Here is a 21,047-nt window from a genome sequence, read left to right on the forward strand (position 1 = left end):
TGTTTTCAGATGGCAGGAAACTCAGAAATGTTAATAAACAGTGAGAAGGATAGTAACAGACTTCAGGAGGACAGAGACTGACTGGTGAAATGGACAGGAACATGGCAGATGTAATTTAATACAGTGAAGTGTGAAGTAAGACATTTGAGTAGGAAGTATGAGGAGAAACAATATAAACTAAATGGTACCATTATAAAGTGGGTGCAGGATTAGGGAGACCTGAGGTATACACACACAGATCTTTGAAGGTAACATGTAGTGTCCTTGGTGTGAGAGAGAGAGGCACAGAGTAATAAAACATCGGAGGAAATGCTGATGTTTGCACATCATTGGTTAGGTCCCAGCTGGAGAATTGTGTCCAATTCTGATCACCACACTTTGGTAAGGATGTCAAGGACTTAGTGAAGATACAGAGGTGATTTACTAGAATGGTACCAGGGATCTGGGAATTCAGTTACGTGGAGAGATTGGAAAAGCTGGGATTGTTCTCTTTGGAGCAATGAAGGGTAAGGGGTGATTTAATATATAATTCAAAATCATGAAGGGTTTTGAGAGGGTAATCAATGTGAAACGGTTTCCAGTGTCAGAAAGTTCAGAATTAAGAAGATAGAGATTGAAGGTAATTGACAAAGAACCAGAGGTGAAATGAGGGGAATTTTCTTACACAGCGAGTTGTTGGGATGTGGAACTCACTGCCTGAAAACATGGTGGAAGCAGATTCAATAATATCTTTCAAAAGGGAATTTAGCAAATACTTGAATAGGAAAAAAAAGGAGACTGCGGAAAGTTGTGGGGTGTGGTGGAATTCATTAAATAGCTCATTCCAAGAGACAGCACTGAAACAATGGGCCGAATTGCCTCCTTTTGGACTGAATCAGTCTCTGATTCTATGAGAAACAGACAGACAGTGAAGGGAGCGAGTGAGGACATGTGTAAGTGGGAAAGGAAGATAGATATAGCGAGAAAATCGGGTTTGCTTCGCTTTTCCGGTGTAGGGATTGTAATTCGTGATCTGCCCTTGCCTATCCATGTTGAGGCAGGTGACACACAAACTTCCTGCTGCCTTCTCATTTCCACGAATTCTATGCACCGCCTAGTGTGAGACGCGGTGCTGTCTGTCTGCTGGGGCCTAAGGTTGTGTGAGGCTGGCTCGTGTTTCATCCAGGATTCAGCTCTTAAAGACAGTCTGTTCCTCTTAAAGGGAAGCTGCACTGAATCACAGGAGGCTGCTGCTGACTATGAAATGCTGCAATTGGAGACAAGGTAAATGGAATACTGGGACAGAGAGAGTGCTCTGCGGCACACGGATGCGTTGCTGGAGGCCTTAGTCATGGAGGGTGACAGGAGCAGAGAGGCCATGTTCCCATGGGGTGGGGTGCAGACCCTCAAGTTACGCGCTTCGAAGTGAATAGGAGCAGGTGGTCAGGGAGTTCAGTGCAAGAAGTCTGGCCCCGAGGACCTGGCAGAAGAGCAGAAGATGTTTAAGGAGCTCACACTGGTGGACAATGTCGGGGAAATCATCTCCACATGGCATCTCCTCCCCTCAACACCACCAACCTCTCACACTGCTCAATGAACCACACCCCCATCACTCACCCATCAGCAGTCCCTAACACTCAGGACTCACACCTAACATTCACATACTCCACCTCACCCTCACACACCTTCCACTGATACCAGCCTCACACCCACCTCTCCCTGCCTCCACATACCTTCAGCTATTCAGCTATGGCAGGCACATCACCCAAACACAGTGCAACACAATCACTGAAATTCTGCCCTCTCTCTTACAGGCAAGGTGGCTAATTATCACAAGAAGCAGCAGTGAGCCGGCGGAGACGAGGCATACCTTCATCCCCTGAGCCTGAGGGAGGAGATGATTCTCCACATCATGGGACCGGCTGAGACAGATCCCGTAGCATCCGGCATCACCGAGAGCATTCAGGATGATGCTATGTTGCTGCCTTATGTTCCTTCTTAACTCCCACCTCCCCCTCATCCTGCTGTCTGGGATGATGTACAAGCTGCAGATGATGGGACCATGGACCTCCTGCTTTCCATCCCATCCCCAATCCCTCACCACAACCCTCTCCTTCTGATTTTATACTTTCCAATGATAACCCAAAACTGCCGGCTTCCCAGTCACAGCAGCTCCAGGTGACAGAGACAGAGGGAGATCAGCATCACAACACTGATAGTGAAGCCCAATCACTTGGTCTGAAACTCACAGTCACCAGATCAAATACTTTCGCTGTATGTTCCTTAGAGGCTGGTATAGCGTCGGAATCTGCACCTGGTGAGTCACCGAGCACGAGTGAGCTGCAGCCAGGCCAGGGGGAAAGGATAGTTCATGTGTCAGCTCACCGGAGGGCAGGGTCACAAACGAGTTATAATACACAGGACTCAGATGTGAACATTGCTGGAACTGCATACAGGAGAATGCTGATCGACATGTACACTGAGAGACCTTGTCCATTGACAGGCCTGTCAGACAGTCTGTTGTCACTGTCAAGGAACATGGAGGAGTCCGGCTCCAACATGGCACAGGACATTGCACAGAGTTTGAAGCACATTCTTTCCCCTGTGGAAGTGGTCACTAACTCCATGACAGCACTAGCGGACCCAGCTGTGATACCGTGTCTGGTGACCATTGTCTCAGCTTCCACTGCAGCTCAGATAGCAGACACCCAACGTCTCAGTGCTGCAGTGGAAACTCAGACTCAGATTGCTTGCTGCCATGCAGGATCAGACTGTTGTCATCATGGCTGTGGATCTCAGTGTTCAAAGGGGTTTGCAGGATCTCACAGCAGTCCAGCAATCTGTGATCTAGTAGATTACTAGGATTGCTGAGGTGTCGTCCCGTGGGAGTGACAGTGTCTCTGTGGAGCATGAACCTGCTGTCCTCTCTCAGGATGACAGTATTTGTTCTCCCTTCACTGCCACTCCACCAGTGTCCTTGCTGTTACCCATCTGCCAGCCCAGGCTGCTGCTGCCCATGTCGAGGTGGTGCAGTCCGAATCCGAGCCCTCAAAGCCCAGAGCTGCTCGAGGACGTCCTGCAAGGCCTTATGCAGTCTCCCCAGTGAAGGTCAGCAGCCTTCCATCAGTCATGCTGCAGACACTGGGGAAACACTGTGTAGGATCCCTAGCAAAGTCGAGGGATCCCACAAGACAGTCACTAAGGGAATCTACAAGGGTGAATAGCTGCGTTGTGTTTGCATAATTGGATGTGTTGTTGGATAAAGATGTTAATGAACAGGTTTTTATTGCAGGATGGTGACCAAGCGGATGCTGTGATGGGGCATCTCAGATGGGGACAATGGTGGAGAATGGGGAATCCGTGGTAGGAAAGTGAAGTTGTCCTTTGGCAACAGGAATCTGAGCAGGCAATCGCCGGCAGCCTGTCCGGGTGGAAGGCATCCAGGACATATCCTGGAAAAATCCTGGTTGGTTGGTGATAGATGGTGGGGTATGAATTCCTTGGGGGTGAATCATGAGCCATGTAAAGACAGGGTAGTGATTCTCTCCGAGGAGCTGCATTCTGATTCTCCACAGAGTTCTGAAGGTCGTGGGAACTGCTGACGGCTTCAGAATGAAGGTTTGGTGGCTGCTGCCAGGATAGTGGACATTCACCAACATGATGTACTGGGCATCGTCACACACCAACTGTACATTAATGGAGTGAGAATTCTTTCAGTTCCTGTACCTCTCCTCGTTGACATTCGGGCCCGGCAGAGCCACCTACACCATCAGGAATCCCGCTATCCTGAGAAAGCCACGGGATCTCTCATCTTGCTTCTCCCTGCTGAGGGAGAAAAATATATATTCACCTCACCTGACATAGATGGCCTCTCTCACCTAGCGGATACATCAATGGACAACACACAGTCCTCACAACTACAGGCCAGTTAGTCAAACATCAGTGGTGGGAAAGGTTTTAGAGCAATAATTAGGGATACAACAGCGGGCATTTGGAGAGGTTTGAGTTATTTCAAGATCGATAGATTTACAAAAGAAAGGTCATGCTTGACTAAACTAATTGTATTTTTTGATGATGCAGCAGAGAAGGTTGATGAAGGGAATGTGATGGATTTTGTCTATATTGGTTTGAAGAATGTGTTTGATAATGTACAACAAAAAAAGGTTAATTACCAAAATCGAGTCTCCTGGAATGCGAGGGTCAGTGCCCAATTGAATAAAAAGATGGCTTTTGTACATAAAACAGTGTGTCATAGTAAATGGCTGTTTTTCAGACTGGAGGATGTTAGACAGTGGGTGTTCCTCCACGGTCAGTGCTAGGGCCACTGTTTTATTTTGCTGTGTATAAATGACTTGGATCTTGTAATACAGAGTAGAATTTCAAAATCTTTCTTTGATACCAAACTCGGAGCTGTGGCTAAGTGAGGATGTTCAGAACCACCTGCGGCAGGATATAGATAGATGAGTAGATTGGGCAGACAAGTGGCAGATGGAAGTGTGAGACAAGTGTGAGGTGTTGCATTGTGACTGTCGGGGTAGGAAAGCAATACAGAATTAATAACACAGTTCTAAACAGAGTGCAGGAACAGAGAGACCTGTGGATGCATGTGTATCCATCTTTAAAGGTGACGGGACTTATTGAGAGAGTGGTTAGTAAAATGCAAATAATCTTGGATTTCATAAATAGAGGTATTGAGTACAAAAGCAGAGAAGTTATGATGAATGTTTAAAAATCCCTGCTTAGGTCTCAGCTGGACTATTGTGTCCAATTCCGGTCGCCACACTTCAGAAAGATTGTGAAGGTCCTTGAAATGGTGCAGAGGAGATTTAACAGAACGGTTCCAGGGATGGAGGATTTTAGTTACAAGGTTAGGTTACAGGATTATGACAGGTTTAGATAATTGAGACAAGGAAAAACTGTTCCCATTAACAGTTGCAAGTAGGACTAGGGGCACGAATGGAAGCTGTTGCAGGAGGGAGGGTTTCAGATATCTGGATCATTGGAATCTCTTCCGAGACAGGTGGGACCTGTACAAGAAGGACGGCTTGTATCTAAACTGGAGAGGCACAGATATCCTGGCGAGCATCACTTGGGAGGGTTGAAAATAGTGTGGTAGGGGGTGGGAACCAGAGCAGTAGATCAGCAGGTGAAATAACTGAGGAGGAACAAGTGAGTAATACCAGTAAGACTGAGAGGACAAGTAGGCAGGGAGATGTTGCTCAGCACAGCGGGACTGGTGGTCTGAAGTGCATTTGTTTCAATGCGGGAAGTACACCAGATAAAGTACAGCAGATGAACCGAGAGCTTGGATTAGTATTTGGAAATATGATGTCGTTGCAATTATGGAGACTTGCTTGAGGGAAGGACAGGATTGGCAGCTAAACTTTCTGGGATTTAGATGCTTCAGGCAGGATAGAGGGGGATGTAAAAGGGGTGGGAGAGTTGCATTACTGGTTCAGGAGAATATCACAGCTGTACTGTGGGAGGACACCTCGGAGGGAGCATGCAGCGAGGCAATATGGGTAGAGCTCAGGAATAGGAAGGATGCAGTCTCAATGTTGTGGGTTTAGTACAGGCCTCCGAACAGACAGCAGGAGATACAGGAGCAGATATGTAGACAGATTTTGGAAAGATGTAAAGGTAACAGGGTTGTGGTGGTGGGAGATTTTAACTTCCCCTATATTGACTGGGACTCAGTTAATGTTAGGGGCTTGGATGGGGCAGAATTCGCAAGGGCATCCAGGAGGGCTTCTTGAAACAATATGTCGATAGCCCAACGAGGGAAGCAGCCGTACTGGACACTGTATTGCGGAATGAGCCCGGCCAGGTGGTCAAAGTTTCAGTAGGGGAGCATTTCGGGAGCAGTGACCATAATTCCATAAGTTTTAAGGTACTTGTGGATAAGGATAAGAGTAGTCCTCGGATGAAGGTGCCAAAATGGTGGAAGGCTAATTTTAACAATATTAGGCAGGAACTGAAGGATTTAGATTGGGGCGACTGTTTGAGGATAAATCAACATCTGACATGTGGGAGTCTTTCAAACGTCAGTTGATTAGAATCCAGGACAAACATGTTCCTGTGAGGATGAAGGATAAGTTTGGCAAGTTTCGGGAAGCTTGGATAACGAGGGATATCGTGAGCCTAGTCAAAAAGAAAAAGGAAGCAGTCGTAAGGGCTGGAAGGTTGGGAACAGATGAAGGAATATAAGGAATATAAAGACAGTAGGAAGGAACTTCAGCAAGGAGTCAGGAGGGCTAAGGGGGGTTAAGAAAAATCATTGGCAAACAGGATTAAGGAGAATCCTAAGGCGTTTTATATGTATATAAAGAACAAGAGGGCAGCCAGGGCAAGGGTTGGCCCACTCAAGGACAGAGGAGGGAATCTATGCGTGGAGCCAGAGGAAATGGGTGAGGTGCTAAATGAGTACTTTGCATCAGTATTCATCAAAGAGAAGAACTTGGTGAATGATGAGCCTCAGGAAGGGAATGTAGACAATCTCAGTCATCTCATTATCAAAAAGGAGTATGTGTTGGGTGTCTTCCAAAGCATTAAGGTAGATAAGTCCTCAGGACCTGATGGGATCTACCCCAGAATACTGGAGGAGGCAAGGGAAGAAATTGCTGGGGCCTTGACAGAAATCTTTGCCTCCTCATTGGCTACAGGTGAGGTCCCAGAGGACTGGAGAATAGACAATGTTGTTCCTTTGTTTAAGAAGGTTGCAAGGATAATTCAGGAAATTATAGGCCGGTGAGCATTACATCAGTCTCACTCCCCAGTCAGTTCAATTTCGGTGGTGGGAAAACTTCTCGAAAGAATAATTCGGGACAAAATTAATAGTCCCATGGACAAATGTGGGTTAATTCAAGAAAGCCAGCATGGATTTGTTAAGGGAAAATATTGTTTAACTGTCCTGCTGGAGTTTTTTGATGAGGTAACAGAGAGGGATGATGAGGGCAATGCTGTTGATGTGGTGTACATGGACTTTCAAAAGGTCTGGCAGCATCTGAAAGGTCACTGACCTGAAACATTAACTCTGTTTCTCTCTCCACAGATGCTGCCAGACCTGCTGAGTACTTCCAGCACTTTTTATTTATATTTCAGATTTCTAGCATCTGCAGTATTTTGCTTTTATTGACTTTCAAAAGGAGTTTGATGCAATGCAACACAACAGACTTGTGAGCAAAGTTATAACTCATGGAATAAAAGGGACAGTAGTAACTTGGATATGGAATTGGCTGAGTGACAGGAAACAAAGAGTAGTGAGCAATGGATGTTCTTCAGACTAGAGGAAGGTTTGTAGTGGAGTTCCCCAGGAGTCAGTGTTGGGACCCTTGCCTTTCCTGATATATATTAATGAACTAGACCTTGGTGTACAGGGCAGAATTTCAAAGTTTATGGATGATACAAAAATTGGAAGCATTGTGAACTGTAAGGATGATAGTGTAGAACTTCAAAAGGGCATAGACAATTTGGTGGAATGGGAGGACAGATGACAGGTGAAGTTCAATGCAGAGAAATGTGAATTGATTCATTTCGGTAGGAAGAACATGGAGTGACAATATAGAATAAAGGGTACAATTCTAAAGGGGGTGCAGGAGCAGAGAGACCTAGGGTTATATGTCATTGGTTGAGAGAGTGGTTAATAAAGCATACAGTATCCTCGGCTTTAGTGATAGAGGCATAGAGTACAAGAACAATGAGGTCATGTTGAAATCGGAAGCCATTTCTCGTGTATAGGCGGAGCGCACGCGGGACTGCTGGGTAAGTGAGGTTACATATTTGGGCGGTTGCTTTACCCGAAACCCTATTCGGGTAGTGTCTCCCACCCATCCTCCTCCTCTAACCAAAAAAAAAGTTCTGTCTGTTGGATTGCTAAGCTAACAAGTTTTGACTTTTTTTTTGGTTTTCAGTAGATCTGTTGGGAATTTAGAATAGTGGGAATGGAGGTTAATGTTCCTCCTGCAGAATGTTGGAGGTAAGGGTCGCCAAGAGTGTCCCTGCTGACTGCATCTGCAGGAAGTGCACCCAACTCCAGCTCCTCGAGAACCGCGTTAGGGAACTGGAGCTGGAGCTGGATGAACTTTGGATCATTCGGGAGGTGGAGGCGGTTATTGAGAGGAGTTATAGGGAGGTAGTCACACCTCAGGTAAAAGAAGTAGGTAGATGGGTTACCGTCAGGGGAAGGAGAGGGAACCAGCAGGCAGTGCAGGGATCCCCTGTGGCCGTTTCCCTCAACAACAGGTTTACCGTTTTGGATATTGTTGGGGGGGACGACTTACCAGGGGTAAGCAATGGGGTACAGGTCTCTGGCACAGAGTGTGTCCCTGTTGCTCAGAAGGGAAGGGGGAAGAGGAGCAGAGCATTAGTCATTGGGGACTCCATAGTTAGGGCAACAGATAGGAGGTTCTGTGGGAACGAGAGAGACTCACGGTTGGTGTGTTGCCTCCCAGGTGCCAGGGTTCGTGATGTCTCGGATCGTGTTTTTGGGATCCTTAAGGGGGAGGGGGAGCAGCCCCAAGTCGTGGTCCACATAGGCACCAACGACATAGGTAGGAAGAGAGATGGGGATTTAAGGCAGAAATTCAGGGAGCTAGGGTGGAAGCTTAGAGCGAGAACAAACAGAGTTGTTATCTCTGGGTTGTTGCCCGTGCCACGTGCTAGCGAAGCGAGGAATAGGGAGAGAGAGGAGTTGAACACGTGGCTGCAGGGATGGGGTAGGGGGGAGGGTTTTGGTTTCCTGGATAATTGGGGCTCTTTCTGGGGTCGGTGGGACCTCCACAAACAGGATGGTCTTCACCTGAACCAGAGGGGTTCCAATATCCTGGGGGGGGAGATTTGCTAGTGCTCTTTGGGGGGGGGGGGGGGTTTAAACTAATTCAGCAGGGGGATGGGAACCTAAATTGCAGTTCCAGTGTACAGCATGTTGAGAGTAGTGAGGTCATGGATAAGGTTACAAGGACGCAAGAGGGCACTGGCAAGCAAGAACTTGGTTTAAAGTGTGTCTACTTCAACGCCAGGAGCATCCGGAATAAGGTGGGTGAGCTTGCAGCATGGGTTGGCACCTGGGATCTCGATGTTGTGGCCATTTCGGAGACATGGATAGAGCAGGGACAGGAATGGATGTTGCAGGTTCCGGGATTTAGATGTTTCAGTAAGAACAGAGAAGATGGTAAAAGGGGGAGGGGGGGGGTGGTGTGGCATTGTTAATCAAGGAGAGTATTACGGCGGCAGAAAGGACGTTTGAGGACTCGTCTACTGAGGTAGTATGGGCCGAGGTTAGAAACAGGAGAGGAGAGGTCACCCTGTTGGGAGTTTTCTATAGACCTCTGAATATTTCCAGAGATGTGGAGGAAAGGATAGCGAAGATGATTCTCGACAGGAGCGAGAGTAACAGGGTAGTTGTTATGGGGGACTTTAACTTTCCAAATATTGACTGGAAATACTACAGTTCGAGAACTTTAGATGGGTCAGTTTTTGTCCAGTGTGTGCAGGAGGGTTTTCTGACACAGTATGTAGACAGGCCAACCAGGGGCGATGCCGCATTGGATTTGGTACTGGGTAATGAACCCGGCCAGGTGTTAGATTTAGATGTAGGTGAGCACTTTGGTGATAGTGATCACAATTCGGTTAGGTTTACCTTAGCAATGGGCAGGGACAGGTATATACCGCAGGGCAAGAATTATAGCTGGGGGAAAGGAAATTATGATGCGATTAGGCAAGATTTAGGATGTGTAGGATGGGGAAGGAAACTGCAGAGGATGGGCACAATCGAAATGTGGAGCTTATTCAAGGAGCAGCTACTGCGTGTCCTTGATAAGTATGTACCTGTCAGGCAGGGAGGAAGTTGTCGAGCGAGGGAGCCGTGGTTTACTAAAGAAGTTGAAGCACTTGTCAAGCGGAAGAAGAAGGTTTATGTTAGGATGAGACGTGAAGGCTCAGTTAGGGCGCTTGAGAGTTACAAGCTAGCCAGGAAGGATCTAAAAAGAGAGCTAAGAAGAGCGAGGAGAGGACACGAGAAGTCATTGGCGGATAGGATCAAGGAAAACCCTAAGGCATTCTTTTGGTATATCAGGAATAAAAGAATGACTAGAGTTAGATTAGGGCCAATCAACGATAGTAGTGGGAAGTTGTGTGTGGAATCAGAGGAGATAGGGGAAGCGTTAAATGAATATTTTTCGTCAGTATTTACAGTAGAGAAAGAAAATGTTGTCGAGGAGAATACTGAGATACAGACTATTAGGCGAGATGGGATTGAGGTTCACAAGGAGGAGGTGTTAGCAATTTTGGAAAGTGTGAAAATAGATAAGTCCCCTGGGCCAGATGGGATTTATCCTAGGATTCTCTGGGAAGCCAGGGAGGAGATTGCAGAGCCTTTGTCCTTGAACTTTATGTCGTCATTGTCAACAGGAATAGTGCCGGAAGACTGGAGGATAGCAAACGTTGTCCCCTTGTTCAAGAAGGGGAGCAGAGACAGCCCTGGTAATTATAGACCTGTGAGCCTTACTTCGATTGTGGGTAAAATGTTGGAAAAGGTTATAAGAGATAGGATTTATAATCATCTTGAAAAGAATAAGTTCATTAGCGATAGTCAGCACGGTTTTGTGACGGGTAGGTCGTGCCTCACAAACCTTATTGAGTTTTTTGAGAAGGTGACCAAACAGGTGGATGAGGGTAAAGCCGTGGATGTGGTGTATATGGATTTCAGTAAGGCGTTTGATAAGGTTCCCCACGGTAGGCTATTGCAGAAAAAACGGAAGTATGGGATTGAAGGTGATTTAGTGCTTTGGATCAGAAATTGGCTAGCTGAAAGAAGACAGAGGGTGTAGGTTGATGGCAAATGTTCATCCTGGAGTTTAGTTACTAGTGGTGTACCGCAAGGATCTGTTTTGGGGCCACTGCTGTTTGTCATTTTTATAAATGACCTGGATGAGGGTGTGGAAGGGTGGGTTAGTAAATTTGCGGATGACACGAAGGTCGGTGGAGTTGTGGATAGTGCCGAAGGATGTTGTAGGTTACAGAGGGACATAGATAGGCTGCAGAGCTGGGCTGAGAAATGGCAAATGGAGTTTAATGCGGAAAAGTGTGAGGTGATTCACTTTGGAAGGAGTAACAGGAATGCAGAGTACTGGGCTAATGGGAAGATTCTTGGTAGTGTAGATGAGCAGAGAGATCTTGGTGTCCAGGTACATAAATCCCTGAAAGTTGCCACTCAGGTTAATAGGGCTGTTAAGAAGGCATATGGTGTGTTAGCTTTTATTAGTAGGGGGATCGAGTTTCGGAGCCACGAGGTTATGCTGCAGCTATACAAAACTCTGGTGCGGCCACACTTGGAGTATTGCGTGCAGTTCTGGTCACCGCATTATAGGAAGGATGTGGAAGCTTTGGAAAGGGTGCAGAGGAGATTAACTAAGATGTTGCCTGGTATGGAGGGAAGGTCTTACGAGGAAAGGCTGAGAGACATGAGGTTGTTTTCGTTCGAGAGGAGGAGGAGAGGTGACTTAATAGAGACATATAAGATAATCAGAGGGTTAGATAGGGTGGATAGTGAGAGTCTTTTTCCTCGAATGGTGATGGCAAACACGAGGGGACATAGCTTTAAGTTGAGGGGTGATAGATATAGGACAGATGTCAGAGGTAGTTTCTTTACTCAGAGAGTAGTAGGGGCGTGGAACGCCCTGCCTGCAACAGTAGTGGACTCGCCAAATTTAAGGGCATTTAAGTGGTTATTGGATAGACATATGGATGAAAATGGAATAGTGTAGGTCAGATGGTTTCACAGGTCGGCGCAACATCGAGGGCTGAAGGGCCTGTCCTGCGCTGTAATGTTCTATGTTCTATTGTACAAGACACTAGCCTCAGCTGAAGTACTGCGTCCCGTTCTGGGTTCCACACTTTAGGAAAGATGTGAAGGCATTGGAGAGATTATGGAAAAGATTCATGAGAATGGTTCCAGGGATGAGGAACTTCAGTTATGAAGATAGATTGGAGAAGTTAGGACTGTTTTCCTTGGAGAAAAGAAGGCTAAGAGGAGATTTCATAGTGGTATTCAAAATGATGAGGGGTGTGGACAGACTGGACAGGGAGAAACTGTTCCCACTTGTGAAAGGATCGAGAACGAGAAGGCACAGATTTAAAGTAATTGGTAAAGGAAGCAAAAGCGACATGGGGTAAAACTTTTTCACACAGCGAGTGGTTAAAGTATGAACTGCCTGAGAATGTGATGGAGGCAGGTTTAATTGAAGCATTCAAATGGGAATTAGACTGTTATCTGAAAAGGAAGAATGTGCAGGATTATGGGGAGAGGACGGGGAAGTGACATGAGGTGAATTGCTCATTTGGAGAGTCAGTGCAGACACGAGGGGCCAAATGGCCTCCTTCTGGGCAGTAACAATTCTGTGATTCTGTGATTCCAATATTCAAGTCATTTCTATATATGGTGGTCCTGACACTGACCCTTGTGGACATCACAGTTCACCATCTTCCATTCTGAAAAACAACCAAATACCACAACTCGCTTTTCTTGATATTTCATCCATTTTTTAATCCAAGCAGATACTGACCCTCCTATTCCAGGAGCCTCAGTTTTGTTACCCAGCCTTTTATGTGGTCGTTTGTCAAACGCTTTCTTAAAATCCATATAGACAACATCCATTGCTTTCCCTTCATCAACCTTTTCTGTTACTTCATCAAAAAAATCAGTTATATTAGTGAAGAAGTGGAAAGGTGCTGAACCTCTCAGTTTTCGGTCTACCCAAACCAAGTTCAAGGCCTGAATAATGAACCGATTGCCTCATTAGTTCTGTGAATAATACGATGATTTAATAGACAAAGTTTTGAAACATTCCTGCCCATAAATCTTGATAACAGAGAGTGTGTGGATCTCCTGACTCAGAATGTTTAATGGATACAGTCCTCAGATCCGACAAGGAACCCCTGATCATCCACAGTAAAGACAGTGTGGATGAGGAAATGTAAGAGCCGGGAGCTGAAACTCAGGGACGGCCGAGCTCTCCTGTCATTGAGCTTGTGTGTCTGCTCTGCTCGCCGCACTTCCGGCTCTACTTTGTTTCCAATGAAAAGATGAAAAGGGCCGTTCGGTTTTCCTCTCACTGACAGCGTGTTTCACTCGGGTTAATATAACCCGGGACTTTTGCTGCTGAAATGAATTCTGCAAGGTCCCAGCAAACACACCGGCTCCCTCCTTTCTCCCCTCTTTCTATCGGATTGTTTTCCCAGGAGGGGCTCAATAATAACAAACCCCCTGCAGGGAATGACCACAAATTGAGCATCTAAATGGGGCAAGTGGGCAGCTTTCTGGGTTCTCGGTTCCCCCTACCCCGCCCCTCCCTCCCTCCAGTCCAAGCCCCTCTTCACTTTCTTTGGGACTTTGATGAGGGTGAAATGGGGAAAGTTCCCATTGATGTTTGAATGCTGAATTGCTGCAGGGATCTGCGCACGCGTGATGCAGGCCCGCCCACAGTGGGACGTCACAATGAGGAGTGGAGCGCATGCGCAGACTTTCCCAACCCAGTCTGTGAAGCCATTCACTCAATCAGGGGAAGATGCTTTAAATCAGCTGCTAATGGAGACTTCCTGGGCCCGGGGGAAGGAAACAAACAGCACCTGCTTCCAGCAGCCACTGCTTTGGGAGCGTGTCCGCAGATGTGCTCAGAGATTAGCATTGAGTGGTGGGAAGTTGAGGGGGAGTCGGGGAGTGTTTGTAACAGACTTTTTTTTAATTTCCAAAATATACTTTATTCATAAAAATCTGTAAAAATTACATTGCCAAACAGTTTCCAAACAGCACCAAAAAATACAAACATTGCAAGGGAGGTCAGTTTCCTTCAATACTGTCAAAAGTTTCTTCCCAACCCTTCAGTTTCACAATTGTCATGTCAATTACAGTTTTACATTTACAGCAATTGAGAATATTAACGATACAGTTCGACGGGTTTCCCATGGATCCAGCCCCTCAGTCCAGCTTGGTGGGGGAACCTTACACTGTGGTCTTTCCCCATTGAGCCTTTGCTGCGGCTGCCCCAAGCTTTAGTGCGTCCCTCAGCACGTAGTCCTGGACCTTGGAATGTGCCAGTCTGCAACATTCGGTCGTGGACAACTCTTTGCGCTGGAAGACCAGCAAGTTTCGGGCAGACCAAAGGGCGTCTTTCACCGAATTGATAGTCCTCCAGCAGCAGTTGATGTTTGTCTCGGTGTGCGTCCCTGGGAACAGCCCGTAGAGCACAGACTCCTGTGTTACAGAGCTGCTTGGGATGAACCTTGACAAAAACCACTGCATCTCTTTCCACACCTGCTTTGCAAAGGCACATTCCAGGAGGAGGTGGGCGGCACAGTGGCGCAGTGGTTAGCACCGCAGCCTCACAGCTCCAGGGACCCGGGTTCGATTCCGGGTACTGCCTGTGTGGAGTTTGCAAGTTCTCCCTGTGTTTGCGTGGGTTTCCTCCGGGTGCTCCGGTTTCCTCCCACAAGCCAAAAGACTTGCAGGTTGATAGGTAAATTGGCCATTATAAATTGTCACTAGTATAGGTAGGTGGTAGGGAAATATAGGGACAGGTGGGGATGTTTGGTAGGAATATGGGATTAGTGTAGGATTAGTATAAATGGGTGGTTGATGTTCGGCACAGACTCGGTGGGCCGAAGGGCCTGTTTCAGTGCTGTATCTCTAATCTAAAACCGTCTCTTCCCCACCACAGCCAACGCGGGGGCACTGTGCGGAGGGGGCGAGACTTCGGGTGTGCATGAAGGATCTGACGGGGAGGGCCCTTCTCACCACCAGCCAAGCTACGTCTTGGTGCTTGTTTGAAAGTTCTGGTGATGAGGCATTCCGCCAAATGACTTTGACGGTCTGCTCGGGGAACCATCCGACAGGATGCACCGTTTCCTTTTCCCGTAGGGCCTTGAGGACATTCCGTGCAGACCACTGCCTGATGGACCGGTGGTCAAAGGTGTTTGCCCGCAGAAACTGCTCCACGAAGGAAAGGTGGTACGGCACCGCCCAACTGCATGGAGCGTTCCGCGGCAATGTGACCAGGCCCATCCTTCGCAACACCGGGGACAGATAGAACCTCAGCACGTCGTGAAACTTGGAGTTTGTGTACTGGGGATCTACACACAGCTTGATGCAGCCGCACACGAAGGTGGTCATCAGGATGAGGGCCACGTTGGGTACATTTTTCCCGCCCTTGTCCAGAGATTTGAACATCGTGTCCCTCCAGACGCGGTCCATTTTAGATCCCCAGACGAAGCGGAAAATGGCTCGGGTGACTGCCACGGCGCAGGAGTGGGGTATGGGCCAGACCTGCGCCACGGAGAGCAACAGCGTGAGCGCCTCGCACCTGATGACCAGGTTCTTACCCACAATGGAGAGAGATCGCTGCCCCCACATGCCCAACGTTTGTCGTACCTTGGCTACTCGCTCCTCCCATGTTTTGGTGCACGCCCCAGCCATTCCGAACCATATCTGTTTGTAACAGACACTGTGGAGCAGGAGCTGCTCCCGGAACATGGAGTGAGCCGGGGACATGGGGAAGGGAGAGTTCATTCTCGGACAGTGTCTGTACAGGCTCAGGGAGACACAATGGGAAGAAATCACTATTGAAAATCACTGACAATTTTACCACCCAAAGGAGAGGGAATTTTCCTGCTTCAGTTCCAATCTCTCACTGTTTGTTGGATTGTGAACAGTGGGGGAAAAATAGCCGCACAACAACGATGTGGACAGTTTGACAAAGAGCATTTATTGCAGACACCAGGTGAGAAGTGTGAAAGGCACATTTTAAATAGTGGCTGCTTGTTTTCCGTTGAAATAGAAATGCGACTGTGTAAAGGTCACTGCTCTATCGGACAGTCCCAGTCATTGAGCAGTGCAGGGCTTGTGTTGTTTCTGAATGTCACAAACTTGTTGTAAATCCACTGCAAACACCTGGAAAACAGAAGCTGAATACTGCAGTACTGCAGTGGAGTCAGACACTGACACCGTTTGTGTTCCTGGTTTTCATTTAATGATTGTTCATAATGATTATTATTGGGACGATTACATTGATCGCTTTTGTATCTTCTATCTCATCAGTTCTTTCATTCCTGCAGGAAAATACACGAAGGAACCTGACTGGATGTGGTGATTCTTGGACACAAAGAAAAGTGCAGCGAGCTCATTCCAACACACAGTCGGTACAGGATCACTCCCAAAGCACAGAGATACTGCCAGCTCATCAGTTCCACTGGAACAAACAAAAGAAGTAGTCACACAGACACTGATCCCAAAGTCAAGAGACACATTTTCAATCCAACAGTCAAACAACAGCATGAAAGACAGAAGTTGTTTCCATTTCACTCCAATTCAGTACAGCTGACAGGTTGATCCATCAATCACAGTCCAAAAACAAACTCACCATCAGATCTAAATAAACTCTGTCACCATGGTTACATTTTAAATATAAAATCTGAAATAGAACAGACAAAATTTACAGAATTGAAAGGTACAGACTGAATGCAAGGAGGCTTTGAGGGGATTTGGACAGGTTAAATGAATGGGCAAGAAAATGGCAGATGGAATATAATGTGAAAAAGTGTGAAGTTCTCCACTTTGGTAGAATAAACAGAAAGACAGAGTATTTCTTAAATGGTGAGAGGCTGGGAAGTGTCGATGTTCAAAGGCACCTGGGTGTCCTTGTTCCTGAGACACTAAAAGCTAGTATGCAGGTGCAGCAATCAATTAGGAAGGCAAATGGTATGTTGGCTTCATTGAAAGCGTATTTGAGTACATGAGTAAAGATGTATGAAGTCTAGATGAGACTGCACCTGGAGTATTCTGTACAATTTTGGTTTCCTTATCTAAGGAAGGATAGACTTGTCATAGAGGGAGTGCAACAGAGATTCACCGGTCTCATCCCCTCGGATGGTGGGATTGTCTTATGATGAGAGACTGCAGAGACTGGGCCTAAATTCTCTAGAGTTTAGAAGAATGAGAGGTGATCTCATTGAAACAGACAAAGTTCTTCCAGGGTGTCACAGGGTAGATATGGATAGGATGATTCCTATGTCTAGTGAGTCCAGAACAAGGGGACACAGTCTCAGAATAAGGGCAGGCCATTTGAGACTGAGATGAGCAGGAATTTCTTTACTCAGAGGGTGGGAACTCTGTGGAATTCTTTATCCCAGAGGGCTGTGGAAGATCAATCATTGAACATATTCAAGACAGAAATCGATAGATTTCTAAATACTAACAAGATCAAGGGATATGGAGATAGCAGGAAAAATGGCGTAGAGGTAGATGATCAGTCACGATCTGTTTGAATGTTGGAGCAGGCTCGATGGGCTGAATGGCCTAATGCCCCTATTTCCTATGATCCTATGAATCCCAATAATGTACATCAGACGTTAGACCAAGTTATGCATTACATACCAGTTCAAAAATGCCACAGATATTAAGACTGAAAGACACAGTATCAATTCCATTACTACAAAATGAAGGACTTGGAGCTTGCAGACCAGCCCATGTTTAAGATTGAAAGTTATATTTTCATTCACAATCGTTTTCACAGAGCTAAATATTGAATACCAATCCACAACTTGTACAGGACTACCAAATAAAACCTACAACTGTAAAATACTGTTAATCCATATTTTAAATTAAACACAAGGCAAATAAATATTGATACATTAAGAGAGCAGGAAACAGTGAGAGCAGAATGGAGCATAAAGAGCCCAGGAGAGGGAGCAAGAGTTCACTCGGAGAGCAGGGAACAGCGAGAGCAGGCGTCAAAAAAGGCAAAGGAATACACAATTACTGGGAGAACACTGAACGGTGTAGAGGAAGTGAGGGACGTTGGAGTGAATGTCCACAGATCCCTGAAGGTAGCAGGACAGGTCAATAAGGTGGTTCAGCAGGTATATGGAATCCTTTCCTTTATTAACTGAGGTATAGAGTAGAAGGGTGACCTGGTTTCCATGTCAATAAGTCACTGACAGCTAACATGCAGGTGCAGCAAGCAATTAGGAAGGCTAATAGTATGTTAGCCTTTATCGCAAGAGGATTTGAGTACAGGAGTAGTGAATTCTTGCTTCAATTGTATCGAACCCTGGTTAGACTGCACTTGGAGTACTGTGTGCAGCTTTGGTCCCCTTACCTTCGGAAGGATATTATTGCCATAGATGGAGTGCAAAGAAGGTTCATCAGACTTGTTCCTGGGATGGTGGGACTGTCCTATGAAGAGAGATTGGGGAAACTGGGGCTGTATTCTCTAGAGTTTTGAAGAATGAGAGGTGATCTCATTGAAACCTACAAAATATTTAAAGGACAGTCAGGGTAGATGCAGCTAAGATGTTTCCCCTGGTTGGGGAGTCGAGAACCAGGGGACGCAATTTCAAAATAAGGGGCAAGCCACTTGGGACAGAGATGAGGAGAAATGTTATTCCTCAGAGGGTTGTGAATCTTTGGAATTCTGTAACCCAGAGGGCTGTGGAAGCTCAGTTATTGAGTATGTTTAAAGCAGAGATTGATAGATTTCTAAATACAAATGACATAAGGGAATATGAGGAAAGTGTGGGGAAAAGGGCATTGAAGTGGATGATCAGCCATGATCATATTGAATGGTGGGGTAGGCTCGATGGGCTGAATGGCCGACTCCTGCTCCTATGTTCCTATGTTCCTAACTCCACATTGTCGATGAGATACAGCCTCAGGCTGACTTGTCGGGTGTTGCAAACAGATATCACTGCTTCTGATCTTCACCAGAACAGAGAGTGAGATGTAAAATTGATCATCAAACAGACTGTGAGAGAATACAACAGAATAAAACACATGGAAAGACACTGTGGAATAACAAATAGATTTGATTGGAATGTTGAATTTTGATTGGAATGGATAAAACAGCAGAAACAGCAGAATAAATTGGGACAGAAAAGAGAAACTGATGGGAAGAAGGAAGGAAAGAAAGGATGGATCTGTTCACTTTTTTCAGTTTTTTCACTGGTCCATCAAAGCTGGATTAAAAAAAGATGCAAAAAACAGAGAATTTCACCAAAAAGGGAGATTAAATGCTGCCGAAACCTTGGATGGAAGGATGCCCCAACAGATCACCTGTTTAACTGTCTCCTCACTGGGGGATTTCAATCAATGAGCAATATTATTCTCTACTTTTCTTTTGTTAAATGAAACCACTACTGTCACTTGGAGTTAATATCCCTGTGTTCCAACTCCTGAATAATAAAATTGTGAGTTTCGCGATATTTTCTGGACACATTCCCTGCTGAAAGAACTAAGAACTCTTTTCTAATTTACACAATACTATATACACACTCATCAAGCCTCCTAAACGAGCATCCTTGGTGCAGCTCTCTCTTCTCCCAAACCTCATCTCATGTGACTGTTACATCATCACTCTGATTGTGGGAGGGGTTGATCCCACTATCTTCAGCATTAACCCTTTACATCCTCATACTGCACTGTCTGTCCAAAAAAATCGGTGGAGGGAACTTGAATTATCAAAACAGCGACAGCTGCCAGTTGAAAATCAACTCAACCCATCAGAGAGAGAGAGAGAGAATGTCAGAGAACTTCCTGCATCCAGTCCTGACCCTGTCACACTCAGCAGCTGCTCACCCAGACCCCACTCTCATCAACACTGAACATTTTTACTGAGACCCTTCAAATACTGTTTATAAAAGGCCGCAAAGATCAAAGTTCACACAGTTGTATTAAATACAACAAAGTTTAATATCTTCTCACCGTTTCTCGGTAACCACATGAGACATAGGTTTTCTTATTTGGTTCCTTTGATTTTTCTTGTTCCTGACTGACAAATATTCCAAACCTCAGATAAACCCTCCCACTTGCGTCATGTCCCAGTCTCGGTTAAAAGCAACACATAATGACACAAACACTCTCCTTCAGTGAGATTAATATCAAGCTGTTTTCCAGGTTGAATGTAACTGTGAACAAATTTATGTCAAAGAAGTTACCTTTGATGTATCAGCACTGAAGTTCTGTGCAAGGAGGAACAGCCATTCCAAACTCATATCCTTCACAAAGGCTGTTTTTGTATGTGATTGAAATTCATCATGTATTATGAATTGAAGCTCACAAGACACAGATGTCAGTGTTGATAATGAAACTTTTCAAGCCTGTTGCTACTGTGAAATAAGGCTCTGCTGGGAGTTGAACCCAGGATCTCCTGTTTACAAGACAAGTGCTTTAACCAACTAAGCTACAGAGCCAGATTGCAAATGTGCGTGCAATTGATGTCAGAGGAAGACCTTGCAGATAGTGGGCAGACTTTGGCGAGTCAAGAGCTGAGTTCTTCACGGCAGTGTTCCCAGCCTCTGACTCGCTCTTGTAGTTGTAGCTGTAATTGTAATTGTAATAGGCAACCGTCCGTCTCGGAAGACGATGGGCTACACCCGGGGTGTACGTCACTTCTGTGTGAAACATTGTTTGTTGTGGCTGTCGAGGACGACTCGTGAGTGACAATCCCTTCCACAGCTAGTACAGATGAATATCATTGGCCCGAGGTCGACTGATAATTTTTCCTTCCTCTGAGCTCTCTTTCCCACCATCTGGTCATTTCTTTTGTCCTCTGCTTTTCCCATGGTCTTCCTGAATGCCTTTCTCCAGGAATTCCAGTCAGCAGGAAGGACTTCCCATGCATCGACTCCAATCCCAGTCAGCTTGAGATCTCGCTTTGCAGATGTCCTTGTATCACAGACGTGGGTGACCTGTTGGTCTCGTGCTGATAGCAAGCTCACCAAAGAGCATGTCTTTGGCAAAGCGACCGTCATCCATTCAGCACACATGACCCAGTCAACAGAGTCACCGCTGACTCAAGAGGGCAAACATGCTGCAGATCCCTGCACGCTGGTGTACTTCTGCATTCGGCACTCTGTCCTGCCAGGAGATGCCCAATATCCATCTGAGACCGCGGAGGTGGAAGCTGTTCAGCTGCTTTTCTTGGCTTGCATAAGTTGTTGATGCTTCTCTACTATAAAGGAGGGTGCTGAGAGCACAAGCCTGGTACACGCGGAGTTTTGTATTTTCGATCAGTTTGCTGTCG

The 21,047-nt window shown here is 46.1% G+C and overlaps 1 non-coding gene across 1 annotated transcript; it reads right to left on the minus strand.

Moving 5' to 3' along the window:
• Positions 1–20,140: 20,140 nt before the first annotated feature.
• Positions 20,141–20,214, minus strand: trnat-ugu (transfer RNA threonine (anticodon UGU)). The gene has a single exon. It is a non-coding gene; the product is annotated as a tRNA-Thr (tRNA).
• Between the last annotated feature and the right edge of the window lie 833 nt (positions 20,215–21,047).

Source organism: Heterodontus francisci, unplaced genomic scaffold, assembly GCF_036365525.1.
Source record: "Heterodontus francisci isolate sHetFra1 unplaced genomic scaffold, sHetFra1.hap1 HAP1_SCAFFOLD_1272, whole genome shotgun sequence".
NCBI classification, from domain to species: domain Eukaryota; kingdom Metazoa; phylum Chordata; class Chondrichthyes; order Heterodontiformes; family Heterodontidae; genus Heterodontus; species Heterodontus francisci.